The 16,402-nt window shown below is 53.8% G+C and overlaps 1 long non-coding RNA gene across 2 annotated transcripts; it reads left to right on the top strand.

Annotated features, from left to right (window-relative positions):
- Window positions 1-10,615: 10,615 nt before the first annotated feature.
- Window positions 10,616-13,908, top strand: LOC138113415 (uncharacterized). Of its 2 annotated transcripts, none has more exons than XR_011152155.1 (3): window positions 10,616-10,829; window positions 11,512-11,626; window positions 13,132-13,908. It is a non-coding gene; the product is annotated as an uncharacterized lncRNA (long non-coding RNA). The 2 variants fall into 2 exon arrangements; XR_011152154.1 differs by having other exon boundaries at window positions 13,040-13,908.
- The last annotated feature ends 2,494 nt before the right edge of the window (window positions 13,909-16,402 follow it).

Here is a 16,402-nt window from a genome sequence, read left to right as displayed (position 1 = left end):
GAAAAGCGTTATTTAACTTTTGGGAGCCCCCCGCTTTTGCCCTATAACGATGTTCCTTCCTTGCCTCCATTAATTCCCACAAAAGCGATCCTGAAGGACAGCTCTGGCTGGAGAGAGGGAGGGGGGCTGTGCCTGCAGCACCCAGCCCGCATTCCTGGAGCTGCAGCTCCATCTAGCCACGGCTCCGGGAACGCGCTGGGATGCGGCATCTGGGCTATGGGATGCGGGATATGGAATACAGCCACGGCATCCCAGCGCACCCCCGCCGCCAGCCCCCCTCCCTGCAGAGCTCATCACCCGCTCCTCCTTGACTCCAAATGGCTGTAAGTAATCGAGATCCCCTGGTTTAGTTCTTTTCCGACTTTATCCCTGTTTTCCGGAGCACCACGCTCTGCAGCGTCACAGGCTGGGGTAGGACCGAGCCGCTGCACTTTTCCCCTCCCAGTTCCACGGAATTTTAGAAGGAATTTCTCTGCGGGAAGAGGCGTTAAAAGCCTTTTTCCTCCCCATCACAAGTGCCAGGGGCAGGGCCCAAGTCGTTATCAGCGATCGCTATCTCGTAGTGACGTAATTAACGCCTGTAATTAACGCCTGAAGCGGATCCCTGCAGCCCTTACATGCAGCCATATCCCATAAAACCCTGTATTTATTGGGTGCTGCTCCTGCGGAGGGGTACAAGGAGAGTTTGACCCCTCTGAGCTCTGGATCTGGCTCGGAACTCCCTTTCCCCCTTGGAATAAGCACGGAAAGCCCAGCTCTGGGAGCCGCCGCCCCTTTCTGCGCATTAAATAATGGAATTCAGCTGGAATAGCAGTTCATTATCTGTGCTCGCTGCCTCTGTCACGGGCAGCTGATGGCAGCTGATTGCAGCGAGCTCAGCTCACTCATTAATTGCCGTTGATTAACAGAGTTTGATAGCACGGAAACCCTTTCTGCTGCTGGGTTTTGCTGCTTTCCAGCGGCTCTGGATCCCAGGAATGCGGGGAAATACCTCCCTCTAGTGCTGCCGGCCCGGGGTTGTCTGGAATTCAATATTCTTCCTCTGACAAGGCACAGTTTGATTGCGGCTGATTTGGAGCGGGCTGGGGATGGCTTTGGGGGTTTCCTGGAGGGGCTGAGGCTCCTTTGGAGCGAAATCCTCGTCCTGAAAGGCCCCGGGCAGCGAGGGATGCACGAGGGAGATGTCCGAGGAATATGGGATGGCAGCAGGGAGGGAATTGCTGTTCTGCTCCAGGTGAGCTGAGTTACAACTTAAGGGTTTTCCAGACTTCTCCGGGAACCTTGGGGATGTAGCTGGGAGGAGACACAGGGCTGGCCCAGAGCACCCCCAGGGGCTGGTGGGCTCCCCGTTTCCCTGGAAGTGGAGCCCACCCAGGCACTCCTCAGCCCCACCAGCTCTGGAGCAGCCTCCCCTTGGGGGGACACGGGGCTCTCCCAAGTTTCCATCCAGTTCTGGATGGAACCAACCCCTGAAAACCCAGCCCGGCCCTTCCTCATCACCTAGGGCTGGGTTTAACCCCCCGAGGTGGTGCTCAACATCCCACACCCAGAACTGCTCCCAAAGCTCTGGGGCATTCATCAGAACACTCTAATACCTGTGGGAATCGGGGAAAACTGGGAAGGAGGTGCTCATGGATGCAGAGTGATGGTTTCTGCCATTAATTCCCAAAGTTATTCCTCATACAGCACGAGAAGCTCTGCTCTGGCAGCACTCTACTGAAGTGTCTCAAATGTGCATTTAATTTGGATTTAATAACACCATTTTTCCCTCAGAAAACTCCGTCAATTATTGAAAGTATTTCTTGAGGTTTAGCAATTATTTAAGAGGTACATTTACAGTAAAGTAATTAACTCAAATGGCTTCGTGGTGGAAATGGTGTATTTCAAACAAATTTCAATATTTGTTCGCTGGAGAAAATATTTTCTCCTGCTCTAATTTGATCATCTCCAGGCATTGTCTGGGAAAGGTTTTAGTCTCACTCAGCAACTTGCTGGGGAGTTTTGGGAGTCTTGGGGATGTGAGAGCAGGAAATACTTTTAGAGGTGGGACCGGCTCCAGCTGTATCCAGCCACTCATGGATTCTTCCTAAGCTGCTTGTTGGGTTTTCCTTAGAGAAAAAAATCAGTTGCAGGAGAAAATCAGGGAATCCTAAACTGGTTTGGGTGGGAAGAACCTTAAAGCTCATCCCATCCCACCCCCTGCCATGGGCAGGGACACCTCCCACTGTCCCAGGTGGCTCCCAGCCCCAATGTCCAGCCTGGCCTTGGACACTGCCAGGGATCCAGGGGCAGCCACAGCTGCTCTGGGCACCCTGTGCCAGGGCCTGCCCACCCTCACAGCCAGGAATTCCTTCCCAATCTCCCATCCATCCCTGCCCTCTGGCAGTGGGAAGCCATTCCCTGTGTCCTGTCCCTCCATGCCTTGTCCCCAGTCCCTCTCCAGCTCTCCTGGAGCCCCTTTAGGCCCTGCAAGGGGCTCGGAGCTCTCCCTGTGTCCTTCCCTTCTCCAGGGGAACATTCCCAGCTCTCCCAGCCCGGCTCCAGAGGGGTCCAGCCCTGGGAGCAGCTCTGGGGCTCCTCTGGGCTCTCTCCACACCCTGCTGCTGGATACCCCAGGGCTGGGGGCAGCTCTGCAGTTGGGGTCTCACAGGTCCCCACCCTCCATCCCTTGGGCCCCTCTGTGCACTTTGTTCTCCTGGCCCAGTTCCTCTTTCCCTCACTCTCTCACCATTCCATGATCCCATTTTTCCCCTGCACGTTCCCATCTCCTCTCCTGTCCCTGTCCATGGGCAGTGGCACAGGCCAGGGAAATGGGCAGGGCTCTGCTAGAAAAGGAACCAAAACCTTGAATTTGTTTAATGCCAGTAGGAATCACCTGGGTGAGGGGAGGCAGGAGGAGGGAGGCCCCTGGGAAAGCAGCTGATGCCTTAAGAGGCCTCCTAGACACAGAGACTGGACAGAAATAAAAGAATAAAATAGGTATTTATTGGGGAGGCCTTCAAAGGTACCCCTGGGAGCCAGAGGCTGTTGCCAAAATGGACCCCAAGGTGGACGGCAGGTCAGGAGTCCTTCACACCTTTATAGGTTTGGTTCGTTTGCATAGCAGGGTTCATTCTCCAATTAAAGCTTCAGTTAATGATGTCATTTCCCCTCCGCTGGACCCCCTTAGAAGCTCTTTGGATTCTACTTTGTGGGCCTAGGACGGTCTGGGTGACCTTGGAGAGCCGGCCCGGAGAGGCTTTGTTCTGTCTGCCCAGCAGAAATGAGCAGGAATTAGCAAGCTACAAGAAACCTCAGAGCTACAGTCTAAGCAGTGCAGAATCAGGAAAATAGAAAATTTAAAACCCAGGCATCACAGCCACGAAGTGACCTCTGAGGGACATTAAAATCACCCCAGCACAGGGGGGCAGGGACATCCCTACATTTGTGATTGTCCCCAAGATTCCTCCTTCTGCCCTAAATGAACTCCTCTCCTCTATCCTCCTCCTCCTCCTCCCGGCGTGGTCACTCTCACAGCATCTTCTGCTCGTTCAGAAGAAACTTTTCAGCCAGAATTAAAATGGGTGCCCAGGAAAGTGTCGCCAAAACTGCCTCAAGCTCTCACCAAAACTGCCTCAAGCTGCACGGATGGGGATGCTGAGATCCCAGCTGGAATGACCGAGGTCCAGAGCTCAGGTGTGCACGTGGGACAAGCAGGTGAGGGAACTCAGCATTCCCTTTGGAATGAGGGCTGGGGTGTCACAGGTGGCAGGAGCTGACTGTAAAGCACAAGGAATCCGTGCCCAGGGATTCCCAGGAGCCGGAGGATAAAGCAAACCTGGGATGAGGCCTGCAGGAGCCACCTGGCAGGGGCCACAAAGAATTCCCAGTCCACGGGAATGGTGTTGGATGCAGGTAAGGGGACAGCACTGAGGGGCACTGGGGCTGAGCCCGCCCACCACCCATTCCCAGCCTGCTGGGAATCGCCTTCCCTTGGCCAGAAATGTGGCAAAGCTCTGGAATTATCTTTGTCCGTGCTGGCAGCAATCCCAGGAGTGTTCCTGAGGGGAATGTGGCTGGGACAGGGCACCAGGAGCACAAACCCTGCAGACCAGCACTGGGCTATTTTCCTGCACCGGGTTTGTAGGAAAACTCATTTGTGGGGATATTCCTGCCTGGGAATGGATGGATTTGCTCAGAGCAGTGGAAGAAACACGGGCAGAGTTGGGACAAATCCCTTGTTCAAGGCTTCCCTGGAAAATGTTGCATTATAAAGTCAGGGAAGTGTTAAGGTTGGAAAAGACCTTTAAGGTCATCAAGGCCAACCATCAACCACAGTGTGCACCATTGACCCGCGTCCCCAGGTGGCACATCCACATATTCCCTGGGTATTTCCAGGGATGGGGGCTCCCCCACTGCCTTCCAACGCTTTACAAAACCCTTTCCATGAAAAATTCTTTCCTAATCTCCACCCTAAACCCCCCAGGCACAACCTGAGGCCATTATTCACCCAGGGCTGAACAGCTGCACTCGGAGTAGCCAGCACCTCGATTCCCAAAGGCTCTTCCCAGATTTACTTGAGTGATGCTTTATGTGGATCTGAGCTGCCTCTGCACAGATTCCAAGCTCCATTCCTGGGGTTCCAGCTGTGCTGCTGCCTCCCAGAGAGATTCACTGCGGTGCTTGTTTGCAATACGGGCTGTTGGACCTTTCTTTCCGCCCAGAATTTTGTTTCTCCCAGCAGGAATCTCCGCGGGCTTGCTCGGGATGAGTTCCAGAGGAAATTCCCGCGGGGAGCTTCCATGAAATGTGCCCTGGAGGAAGCTGTGGCTGTGCCATCCCAGGAGGTGTCCCAGGCCAGGCTGGACGGTGACTCCAGGGTGTCCCCTCCCCGCATCCCACTGAGGGGAGCTCTAATCCCAGCGATGAGCCCTGAGCCTGGCAAGGGATTTTTTTATCCGCATCATTTCTTGTGGCAATAGGACGAGGGTTGATGGTCTGAACGTGCCAGAGGGCAGGGATGGGTGGGATATTGGGAAGGAATTCCTCGCTGGAGGGTGGGGAGGGACTGGGCTGGAATTACCAGAGCAGCTGCGGCTGCCTCTGGATCCCTGGCAGTGTCCCAGGCCAGGCTGGACATTGGGGCTTGGAGCAGCCTGGGACAGTGGGAGGTGTCCCTGGGGTGGCACTGGATAATTCCTAAATGTCCCATCCCCCCCAAACCATTCTGTGCCCTGCAATCATTTCTGTAAATCCTTGGTGCTTGGACTTGCTCTGTCGGCCCTTGGGTACCAGAAATGGAATTGTTTGCAGGGTTTTTCCTCGCAGGATTTAAATAATTCCCAAATTCGCTGCCTTAGCAGGGACATCGGCCCCTTGATGTCCCTCCCAGCACCACGAGTGTGCTGTGACGGTGAGCGTTGAAATCCTGGGGGACAAACCCGGCAAACGCCCCAGGATGCCCGCAATTCCAGCAGCCCGTGAGGTCACAGAACAAATTCCAGCAGCCTTTAGCATTGCGGAACTCCGGGAAGGTGTTCAGGGAAGGCTTTAGATAAGGGCTGGGGGAGATAACAGCGGAAAGGGCAGAAATGGGGTTGGCGAGGCGCGTCAAGGGGCCGGGGTGGCAGAGCTGTGCCCTGGCTGGGGGCCGGCTCAGTGTCCTTGTGGGGTGACTTCTGCCCACTGCCAGGGCTGGCACAGACCCTGTGGGATGTGAAACGGGATTGGGAACACAGCAGCAAGCACACAGTGACCCTGGCCTGCTCTGGGGAGCTCCCACCCGGATTGGGGCCCCACAGCTGCTCACAGCCACTTTTGTATAAAATATATCGGGATTTATACAGACACAGGATCCTGACGGGTCAGAGCAGGTTAGGAAATGCCAAGATAAATTATCCTGGTGCTCCCAGGGCTTGGCACTGCCTGCAGTTCCAGGCTCTCCCGTTATCTCTGTGCCCTTATCAGCTGTCCCCCTTATCATGGGGGAACATGGGCCTGGCAGTGCTTGGCCAGTGGCAGGTCATCTCTCCTGGCCTTTGGCTGAAGGGGACAGGGGCTGAGAAAATGTCCCATTCCTTGTGGGAATCTCCTGGATTTATCCAGCCCTTCCAGAGGGTCTGTGCAGGCTGCATGTGGGGCTGGGATTCTCCTGGGCTGGGTCAAGCAGCTGGAGCTCCAGGGGGGTAATGGAGCTGGGAATTCTGTGCCAGCTCCCAGCCTTGGAAACCTGGTGCTGCTGGGGAACTCCTTGGCACAATTAACATTTCTAATAGTTGTAGTTGAAAGTTAAATTTGTTCTGTTGGAACAACTTCAAAACTGCACATTCCTCCCTCTGGGTCTTCACATGTCCTAAAAATGGGATATTTGTTCTACAGGGTCTCTCCATGGAGAGCTCTGAGCCCCTTGCAGGGCCTGAAGGGGCTCCAGGAGAGCTGGAGAGGGACTGGGGACAAGGCATGGAGGGACAGGACACAGGGAATGGCTTCCCAGTGCCAGAGGGCAGGGATGGATGGGAGATTGGGAATTGGGAATTGCTGGCTGGGAGGGTGGAGAGGGGCTGGGCTGGAATTCCCAGAGCAGCTGGGGCTGCCCCTGGATCCCTGGCAGTGCCCAAGGCCAGGTTGGACATTGGGGCTGGAGCAGCCTGGGACAGTGGGAGGGGGTGGATCAGGATGATCTTGAGGATCACTTCAAACGAAACCAGTCTGTGATTCCAGACTTTATAAATGCAAGAACAGTTTTTGTTCTCTGAAATTTAAATTTTAGTTTTTGTTGACTCCAGCTGGACTTGGCCCCATCAAGGCCCTCTGCTCTCACCAGGACCTGTCTGAGGGGTGCAAGCCACCTTGAACCCCAGGTAACACCTTTCTTTTAGGGCTGCCTTCTAGTTCCGAATTTCCTGTTCTCATTTGAAATTTGAAAATAGTTTTGCTCTCCTCGAGGCACAAAAACAAGCCCAGGGAATGTCACCCCATTCCCAGAGCACCCTGCTGGCAGCCCAAGGTGGCAAAAAGCATCGTGCTGAGCAAATCTTCCCTGGAAGTGCTTTGTTCCTAAGGTGTGGTTTGCTTCTGGAGTATCTGACTTATCCCACATTAAAGGTTAATTCTTCCTTCTTTATTTGATGGAATTCCAGCAGGCTCCACGTCTCCTGCGTTCTCTGGCAGCTCCCTTATCTGAGCTGCTCCAGAGCAGTTCTCCAACGATTTGTGGGCATCATGTGCCTCGCTGCCAGACTATTCCTGGATCCTTATCCATGGACAGCAGCTCCCTGCTCCGAGGGCAGCCGCAGCCGGGGTGGCAGCGGATGAGTGGCAGGGACGGGCATGGCAGAGGTGCCAAGGGAGTCAGGATCATCCCAAAGGCCCACCAGGGGCTCCCAGCAGGAGATTTTATGTCTTTGGGGCCATTTCTTCCATGTGGGGTCTGTGTCCCGGTGTGGGAGTATCCATGGGATGAACCTCATCCATCAGCTGATGAACCTCAACCCCAGCTCCGCTTTCCCGAATCCTTTGGGACTTTCCAGCGCCTCTCCAAAGGAATTTTATGGGGAATGGAGTCCTTGCCTCCTCTGCCCTCAAGCCCAGCCTCTACAGAAGGCTGCTCCAGCTTCCATCCCCCCTTTCCCAGGGAACCCAGCCCCCCTTTCCCAAGGAATCCAGCCCCCCTTTCCCTGGGCAATCCATCCCCCCTTTCCCAGGGAACCCAGCCCCCCTTTCCCTGGGCAACCCATCCCCCCTTTCCCAGGGAATCCATCCCCCCTTTCCCAGGGAACCCAGCCCCCCTTTCCCTGGGCAATCCAGCCCCCCTTTCCCAGGGAATCCAGCCCCCCCTTCCCTGGGGAACCCAGAGGTGCTGGGGGTGGCACAGTCCCCTCCACTCTCCAAGGGGCTCTCCAGCCCCTTCACCCCAAAAGCAGGAGCTTCCCCTTGGAAGCTGTTCCAGTCTCAGAGGGTATTTTAAGGTGAATCCTTTGCTGGAAACCACCTTAATGTGTTGATTCTTAATAGGAAAACAGAAACCTGGAGAGCAGTGCCCAGTTCGTGGCACAATCCCACCCCAGCTTCCTTATTCCAGGGCATGGCCCCATCTTGCTGGAATTCAGAGCAATCCATGATGGAAAAATGGCAGGAGCTGGCTTCCCAAAGACACCCAGCCACTGGCAGTGCTTTGGGATGTGGAAGCTGGGATGGGCCCATGGATGGGGCTGGCCAGTCCTTTCCCACTGGAAAAAGGATCCACAGCCATCCCTCTGCCAGGGAGGAGGAGGGAGGCAGAGCCAGCAGCTCAACCCAAAAAAATCCCCAAAATGCTGGGATTTGAGTCTATTTTGCAGTGTTGTAGTTCGCCAAATATAGTTTTCCTGTAGTGGGGAATATTGATGGATTTCATCTGACTGTGCCCAAAATAACCTCTCCAATGTGCTGAGCACGGATTTTCTCAGTCGGTGACTGGGGCAGGGATTTCACAGAGCCCCCCTTTGGGTGTAGGAACTCAAAGCTCATCCCAATCCCACGGGCAGGGACACCTCCCACTATCCCAGGTTGCTCCAACCATCCAGCCCGGCCTGGAACACTCCCAGGCTGGGCCATCCACACCACTGGGGCCAGGAGCTGCTCCAGAAATCCCTCTGAATCCCAAGTTCTGTGGGAAGGACAAAAGGGCGGCAGCTCCAGCTCTATTTCTGTGCCACGAGGGTGGCAGATGGTGCTGCTTTTGTGCTTCCCACTCTCCCAATGTTTAATTACAGCCCAGAAATAGCTGCCTCCATGGTCAGCTGCTCCTCCAGCACGGTGGGATGACAAGGAAGAACAAAACCAGCTTTTTTTCCCTTTCCCTTCAGGAAAAAACTCCAGTAATTGTGACAGAGCCTTTCAGAGAGGAGGGTTCTGCCAGATTTATATTGTACCCTGTTTTCCTCCAGCCACCTGAAGGATTTAGTGACAGTAAAAGGGCTGTTCCCAAACAGGAGTGTTTATTACACAGGAAAATTCCAGGTTTTCTGCCCTGGATCCCTGGCAGTGTCCGAGGCCAGGCTCGACAGGGCTTGGAGCAGCCTGGGACAGTGGGAGGTGTCCCTGCCCCTGGCAGGGGTGGCACTGGATGGGATTGAATGTCCCTTCCATCCCAACCCATTCCATGATTCTGGTTTGATGAGCCAATGGCTGGGCCTGTGCATCCCACCCGAAAATAATCCCGGTGGGAAAGGAGAGCGGCTGGATGTAAACCCAGCCCTCAAACACCTCCCTGCTCTGCCTTCACCCCAGAAAAAATGGGATCTCTCCCTTCTTGCCTGACCCTGGGAAGTCTCATTCCAATGAATCCAACACCAACAGCTTGGCTTTGGGAGTGAAAGCTGCAGCCTGGAGCCTGATTTTGGGGGGAAATCCAAACTGAGAGCTTCCACGTGCTCCCAGCCATGGGAAAATATGGCTTTGCTCAGGGCAAACATGTTCCAAACCTCGGGACAGGGAGGAGCAGAGGGTGGGAGCAGATGCCAGGCCTGGGAGCAGGCAGAGGGCACTCGGCCCTGGAACATCCCGTGCTTGGATTCTGCTCCTCCTGCCGGGAGCGCTTTGCCATGGGAAGGGAAAATCACTGTAATTAGGGAAATAACAGCCAAGGCTTGTGTGGGGACGCCTCAGCTCTGGCAGGAATCATCCCTGGGCTTCCTGGGGAGGCTCCTTTTCCAACGGGGAGCTGCCCCGAGGTGCCGCAGGTAAAACAAACAGCTCTTGCCCAAGGTGCTTCAGGGTAAAACAGGAAAGGTGAGGAAAAATGGGGGGGAAAGAATCTTAAATTCCAGTTAAACACGGAGCCAAATATCAAACTAATTTAAACCCAATGTATCAGGTTTTCAAGCTGTTTATTTCTCCGTGGTTTTTTTGGGCAGGTGGAGAGAAAGAATCTGGAATTGGAGTAAAACACAAAGCCAAGTATCCAAGTGATTTAAACACAAGATTTGACTTTTCATGCTCTGCCAGCTGTTTATTTCTCCATGCTTTTTGGACAGGTGAGGAGAAAGAATCTTAAATTTGAGTTAAACATGGAGCCAAATATGATTTAAACCCAAGATTTAAACTTTTCAGGATGTTTATTGCTCACCCATATTTCCTGGAAAGCTGGGGAGAGAGAATCCTAAATTCAAGTTAACACAAAGCCAACTATCCAACGAATTTAAATACAAGATTTAAGTTTTCAAGCTGTGCCAGCTGTTTATTTCTCCATGCTTTTTGGACAGGTGGGGAGAAAGAATCTGGAATTGGAGTTGAACACAGAGCCAAATATCCAAGAGATTTAAACCCAACATGTAAGGTTTTTAAAGTGTTTCATTCTCATCCATGTTTTTTGGAAAGGTGGGGAGAATCTTAAATTCAAGTTTAGCACAGAGCCAAACATCCAAGTGATTTAAACCCAAGATTTCAGCTTTTCAAGCTGCTTATTCCTCAGGCAGGTGTAAATGTGAGCCTTGTGTGAAGCAGCTGTAAAATTTGGGCACAGTTGTGAAAAATTTGGGCACAGTTGTGAAAAATTTGGGCCCAGCTGTGTAAAATTTGGGCCCAGCTGTATAAAATTTGGGCCCAGCTGTGTAAAATTTGGGCCCAGTTGTGTAAGATCCGAGCCCAGGTTGTGCCACGGGGCCAGGGCTTGGCACAGCCGACGCCTGCTCACACTGGGGGCCAGGGATGTCCCAAAGGTGACACTTTGGTCCCCAGCCCCTGTTTTTGGTGACACCAGAGCCAACCCCTCGTGTTTCAGAGCTGGGAAACGTTGCTGAGAGCAGGGACTGGAGAGAGGGAGCTTTGCACTTTCCTGGGAATGTCCCCTGAGCCGGGAACTGTGGCAGGTAATTGTGGAGTTTGTGTGAGTGAGTTCCCCTGCATTCCTTAGAGGAGCCAAACCTGGAATGAAGATGATTTCATTGCAGTTCCTGGGTGGGTTGGGTTTGGTTTTCTGTGTGTGGCTGCAGGCAGGGAGGGAGCGTTTGCTGGGGGAGAGGAGCAGGAGGCAGGACAGGGCTGGGAGCCCGCGGGCACTGCCGTGTGCTGTGCAGAATCAGGGAATGCCAGAATTCCAGGATGGTCTGGGTGGGAAGGGATCCTAAATCCCACCCAGTGCCAGCCCTGCCATGCCCAGGGACACCTCTCACTGTCCCAGGCTGCTCCAAGCCCCAATGTCCAGCCTGGCCTTGGGCACTGCCAGGGATCCAGGGGCAGCCCCAGCTGCTCTGGGAATTCCATCCCAGCCCCTCCCCACCCTCATATCCAGGAATTCCTTCCCAATATCCCATCCATCCATCTAAGGATGGAGTGTGAGTTCATGGATCCTGCTCACAGCCCAGCAAAACAAATTGCCCTAATTAGTTGATCAGCCCTAATCAATACCCAACCTGTGGTTATCAACTGTAGATTAATGATGGGAATTTCCATCCCAGGCTGGAATCTGTGCCCATAAATCAAAGGGAGCATCTGGCTGCCTTTACATTATTGACCCACTTATATAATTTTGTGTTTTCCATAAATCTCCAGGATTTATTTGGTCTCCTCCCTTTGCTGTTTCCTTGCCATGGAGCTTTTTCAGCCTTCAGAATCTCGGAGCAGCTGGTGCTTGGCTGACTTTGGGACCATCATTTTCCGTGCTGAGGTAATTCCCTCCTGTTCCAGGAGAGGATCCACTCTGGCCCGGGGCTGCTGCAGAGGGAGGGGTTTATTGGAATATTGTGAGGGATCCCAGGAATTACTCCCCAGGGAGGGAGAGACAAATAATCCAGAGTCATATGGAATGAAATCATGGAACGGTTGGGTGGGAAGGGATTTAAATCCCATCCCATTCCAACCCTGCCATGGCAGGGACACCTCCCACTGTCCCAGGCTGCTCCAGCCCCAGTGTCCAGCCTGGTCTGGGACACTTCCAGGGATCCAGGGGCAGCCACAGCTGCTCTGGCAATTCCAGCCCAGCCCCTCCCCACCCTCCCAGCCAGGAATTCCCAATCTCCCACCCATCCCTGCTCTCTGGCCCTGGGAAGCCATTCCCTGTGTCCTGTCCCTCCAAGCCTTGTCCCCAGTCCCTCTCCAGCTCTCCTGGAGTCCCTTCAGGCCCTGCAAGGGGCTCGGAGCTCTCCCTGTGCCCTTCCCTTTTCCAGGTGAACATTCCCAGCTCTCCAGCCTGGCTCCCTGTGGGAGATGCTCCAATTCCCTCAGCAATGGCACAAAGTTATTCCATGTGAATATGGAATTTTCCTGTTATTCAGCAGTGCTATCTCTCCTTGATTGGGATTTGATTGATTATTGCTTTCCCTCGGAGAAATCCTATTAATTGCCTCATTAGCATAATTTGGAATGCTAATTGGTGTCGTGTCCAGATTGGAAGGCACAGCCCCAGCCTGTGCCCTGCTGTCTCTGCTGGCAGCAGATCCCTCTGCCTGGCAGCGTTCCAGGGCCAGGCTGTTTTGGTTGAAGGAAAAGAGCCTGGATCTGGTATTTTCCAGGGAAAACGAGGCTTCTGATTGCTGTCCCTGGTACTCACTGAGCCGGGTTTAGCACCAGGCCGGCTGATGGTTTAGGCCTGGCCGTGGCTCTCTGGCGTCAATGACAACCCGTGAAAGGGCAATGGGATCGTCAGGGATGATCCTGCTCCTTGAATAGATCCCACTGATGGCAGGGAATCCTGTGGAAAGCATGGATACCCCCACTCCAAGGAAAATGTGTTTTCTGTGCTTTCCGTGACCCTGCTGCTCATCAGAGGGAGGCAAGGCCAGACCTGCTGATGTTTTACTGGTGCAGCCACAACGGGGCTGAGGAGGACACTCCAGTATTTAAATTATGGATTTCACTTTGGATAGGATTTGGGAGGGCTTTGGGAGGGTTCCCCATCCCTGGCAGTGTCCAAGGCCAGGCTGGACATTGGGGCTTGGAGCAGCCTGGGACAGGGGGAGGTGTCCCTGCCCATGGCAGGGTGGGATAGGATGGGTTTTAAGGTCCTTCCCAATCCAGCCTGTCCTGAGGTTTTCGGAATCTGTGGAATGTGTCTGGCTCAATTTTCCACTGCTTATTTTAGGTTTTGGTGGGACTGACCTCTAAATCCAGCTGGGGACTGAGAAAAACACCTGGAACAATCTTCCTTCCATTTTCAGTCATGTTCTCTCCTAGATTTCTTGAAATCTCAGGAAATACTTCAAGAGGAGAGGGAGCAAACCATCAGCAGTCGATCTCCTTCCTCTGGAAAAGGATGCTGAGGTTGGAGAAAATGGAGTGAAGGAAATCCCAGGAATCTGGGGCACCAGGGATTCATTCCCTGTGGGAAACCAGTTGTCCCTCGGCCTCTGAAATTGGAGAATCACTTCCCTGCTGGGATGGCACAGGGACACCACGGTGAGGTTGGAAGGGATCACCTTGCACAGCTCCCTGGGGAAGCTGGACCCTGCAATTCCCAGTTTTTGGAAGGAAAGCTGCTGGAATGTTACAAGGCCATGCCCAGCACATCCTGGCAGGGGATGCTCCACATAGGAATTCCCTCTTCCACAGCCCCTGGAGTCCAGGATTCCAGACAAGCTCCACGTGGGAATTCCCTCTTCCACAGCCCTTGGAGTCTGGGATTCCAGAGAAGCCTTGGAGAGGTCCAAGGCTAATGGAGAAGTGAAATATGGGATGTGTCAGGAATTTAATTAAAGAGAGAATGATTCCAGTCCCTCAGCTCGTTTAAACCAGAGCTCAGGAGGGTCTTCTCTCATCACAGGTAATTATCCAAGCATTCCCTGCTCACATTCCCAAGAAGAGCAGAGTGTGCTCATCCATCACCTGGTTAATGCCAGGGTTTGTGGTAAACAGGAACAAGGCGTTAGCAGGTGAAGTGTGATTGGGATCTTCTCAGCTCCCTCAGCACCAGAGGAGCCTTTCCCAAACCTATCCCAAGAGGTGTTTCAAAGCAGAAATATTTTAAAATATGAACTAATTAATAATAAAATTTAATTAAATAATTGGATAATTAATTTAATTTCATTTAAATCATTAAATAATTGAATCATTATCTCCTCCCAGGGCAGAGAGGAAGAACAAACCCTTCTGTGGCACAGACAAAAACCCAACGTTTCCCTGAGGCTTCCCAAGCCCTGGGTGCTGTCCCCATCCTCTCCAGGGGTCAGAGCTGGAGACTCACCCAGGCTGAACCTCCTCGGGGGTGATGAATCCCCAGCATCTGCACCGTGAATCCTCAGGGAAGCACTGGAGAGGGAAAACTGGGCAGAGCACGGCTGCTGCTCCTGGCAAAGGGCACCTGGAAGCTGTGCCAGGGCCTTGGGGTTCAGCCACAGCAGGCCCAGAGTGCTCCAGGAGGGCACAATTCCTGTGCTGGCAGCTTTCATCTGACAAGGTTTGCTTTGGGTCCTTTTCCTCCCCATTTTGGTGCAGAAAAAGCCCAATTAAAGGGGACCAAAAAACCCAATTAAAAGTGCAGAAAAAGCCCAATTAAAGGGGCAGAGAAAGCCAATTAAGGTGCACAAAAAGCCCCATTAAAGTTGCCTTCAAACATGGCTGGCAGGTCGCCTGCCCTGCCCACGGAGAGGATGGAATGGGACTGGCTTTAAGGTCCCTTCCAACCCAATCCCATCTGGGATAGGATCACAAAAAGGGTCCTTAAACCCTGCAGCTGCATCCCGGGTGTGGAAGAGGTGGGAATGCAGCAGCAGGTGTGGGATGGGCTGGGATCCCCAAGGTTCTCCCTCACCTCCTGCTCACCCTGTGCCTTGGACGAGGGGTGTCCAGTGGGACCCTCAATGCCCCAGTCCCGGCAGCTCTGGGATCTCCACCCCAGGCAGGGCTGTTCCAGGGGGGCTGCAGCTCTCTGAGAATCCACCCTGGGACCCGGCCCCCCAAGCTGGGCTGGACCCCTGGATCCCAATCCCACAGGAGGCTCTGGATGCAGCAGCTCCCGCCCCAAACCCGCTGGGCTCCGGGGCTGAGCTCGGCAGCTCCAGAGGAACAGGGATACATTTTGAGTGGGAATAATCTGCATTATGAATGAAGGAACACGTCACGCCAGCCCTACACGGAAAGGCACTCGCGGTGCTGCTCTCCAGAGGGTGTTGGAGGGAACAGGACTTCATTCCTTTCTCCATGATTCATCCATATGCAAAGCCCCTCTGTGGAGGTAAAAACCTTTTATGCTCATCCATAGATAATGAGGAAAGAGTTATAAATACTTAATGGTATTTAGATCTCTCACAAGTGCGTGCTTTAGCTCTTCTTAGGGCTGGAATTGTCTCCTGCCAGGCCTCTCCCAGCCTGTTTGCCCCGGAGAACAGGAACTGCCCTTGGAGACATGGAGGTATTTAATGAATAAGTTGTCAGCTCGAAAGGAGCGCTCAGAAGGTTGTTAAATCCACGTATCCAGACCGAGGGGCTGGCAGGAGAGGGGTGATGGTGGAACAGCTGAGTCACTCAGGAGCATTTTATGGAGTAGAGCGAAGCTATGGCCCGGCAGGAAAAGGATGCCAGCAGAACTGCAAACCCCTTCCCTGCCTGAATGCAAAGGTGGAGTTCAGAAATCAGCTCCCCACAACAGGAGAGGTGTTTCAGGGCCTCTCCTAGACAGAAGAGTAGGAATGGCATCTCTAAGGTCATTCCCAACCCAAAGCATTCCGGGATTCCCGGAGCCTGAGTGGCAGTGGTTGATTCCAACGGGGAGGGTTCCTTCTAGAACACTCTGAGTGCCAATGTGTGCCCAGGCTGCTCGCCAGGCAGACCTCGAAGCCAGGCTCTCCACGTCCCCAGGTGCCACGTTCCATGGCTCAGGAGCCCCTGCAGGGTGGGGGACAGTCCCCTGTCACCAGGGAGGTCACTGCACCGGGCTCTGGCCTCAAACACTGGGACAGCTCTTGGCAGATCCTGTCTGAGCCCTTCCCCATCTCTCTGGATGGAGTGTGGGGTGCCAGGCTCCTGGCACGATCTCCCTCAGGCCGGGATGGGGCATCCGGCTGCTTTGGGGACAGAACAAAGGGAGAACAGGCCAAAGGAAAATTATTTAGGATCGTGCAAAACCTGCCTGGGGAAGGGGTAGCAGGGCTGCAGCAAGAGCACAGCCCCAAGCTGCTCCTGGAAGGCCATAAAAGGGTTACAGCTCATTAGCTAATTAGTTGAAGTGCTAATTAGGAGCATCCTGCCCTGCTCCAGGTCGGGCCCAGTAGGAGCTGCCCCGAAAGGAGCAGTCTGGGATGGTTGGGCTCCCTGCAGGAATTGTCCTTGCTGCTGGCGTGGGGTGCAGGTGGGTGTGGGATGCCTGTGGGATGCCTGTGGGATGCCTGTGGGATGCCTGTGGGATGCCTGTGGGGTGCGGGGATGTGGCAGTGGGATTTTGGGAAGGGCTTTGGGTGGCTGGGGTGGGGCTGGCTGTGCCTGGCGTGGTTTGGAGCTGGGCGGGGTGGCT

This window comes from Aphelocoma coerulescens, chromosome 7, assembly GCF_041296385.1.
Source record: "Aphelocoma coerulescens isolate FSJ_1873_10779 chromosome 7, UR_Acoe_1.0, whole genome shotgun sequence".
Taxonomy (NCBI): Eukaryota; Metazoa; Chordata; class Aves; order Passeriformes; family Corvidae; genus Aphelocoma; species Aphelocoma coerulescens.
This window is presented reverse-complemented; position numbering and strand designations above follow the sequence as displayed.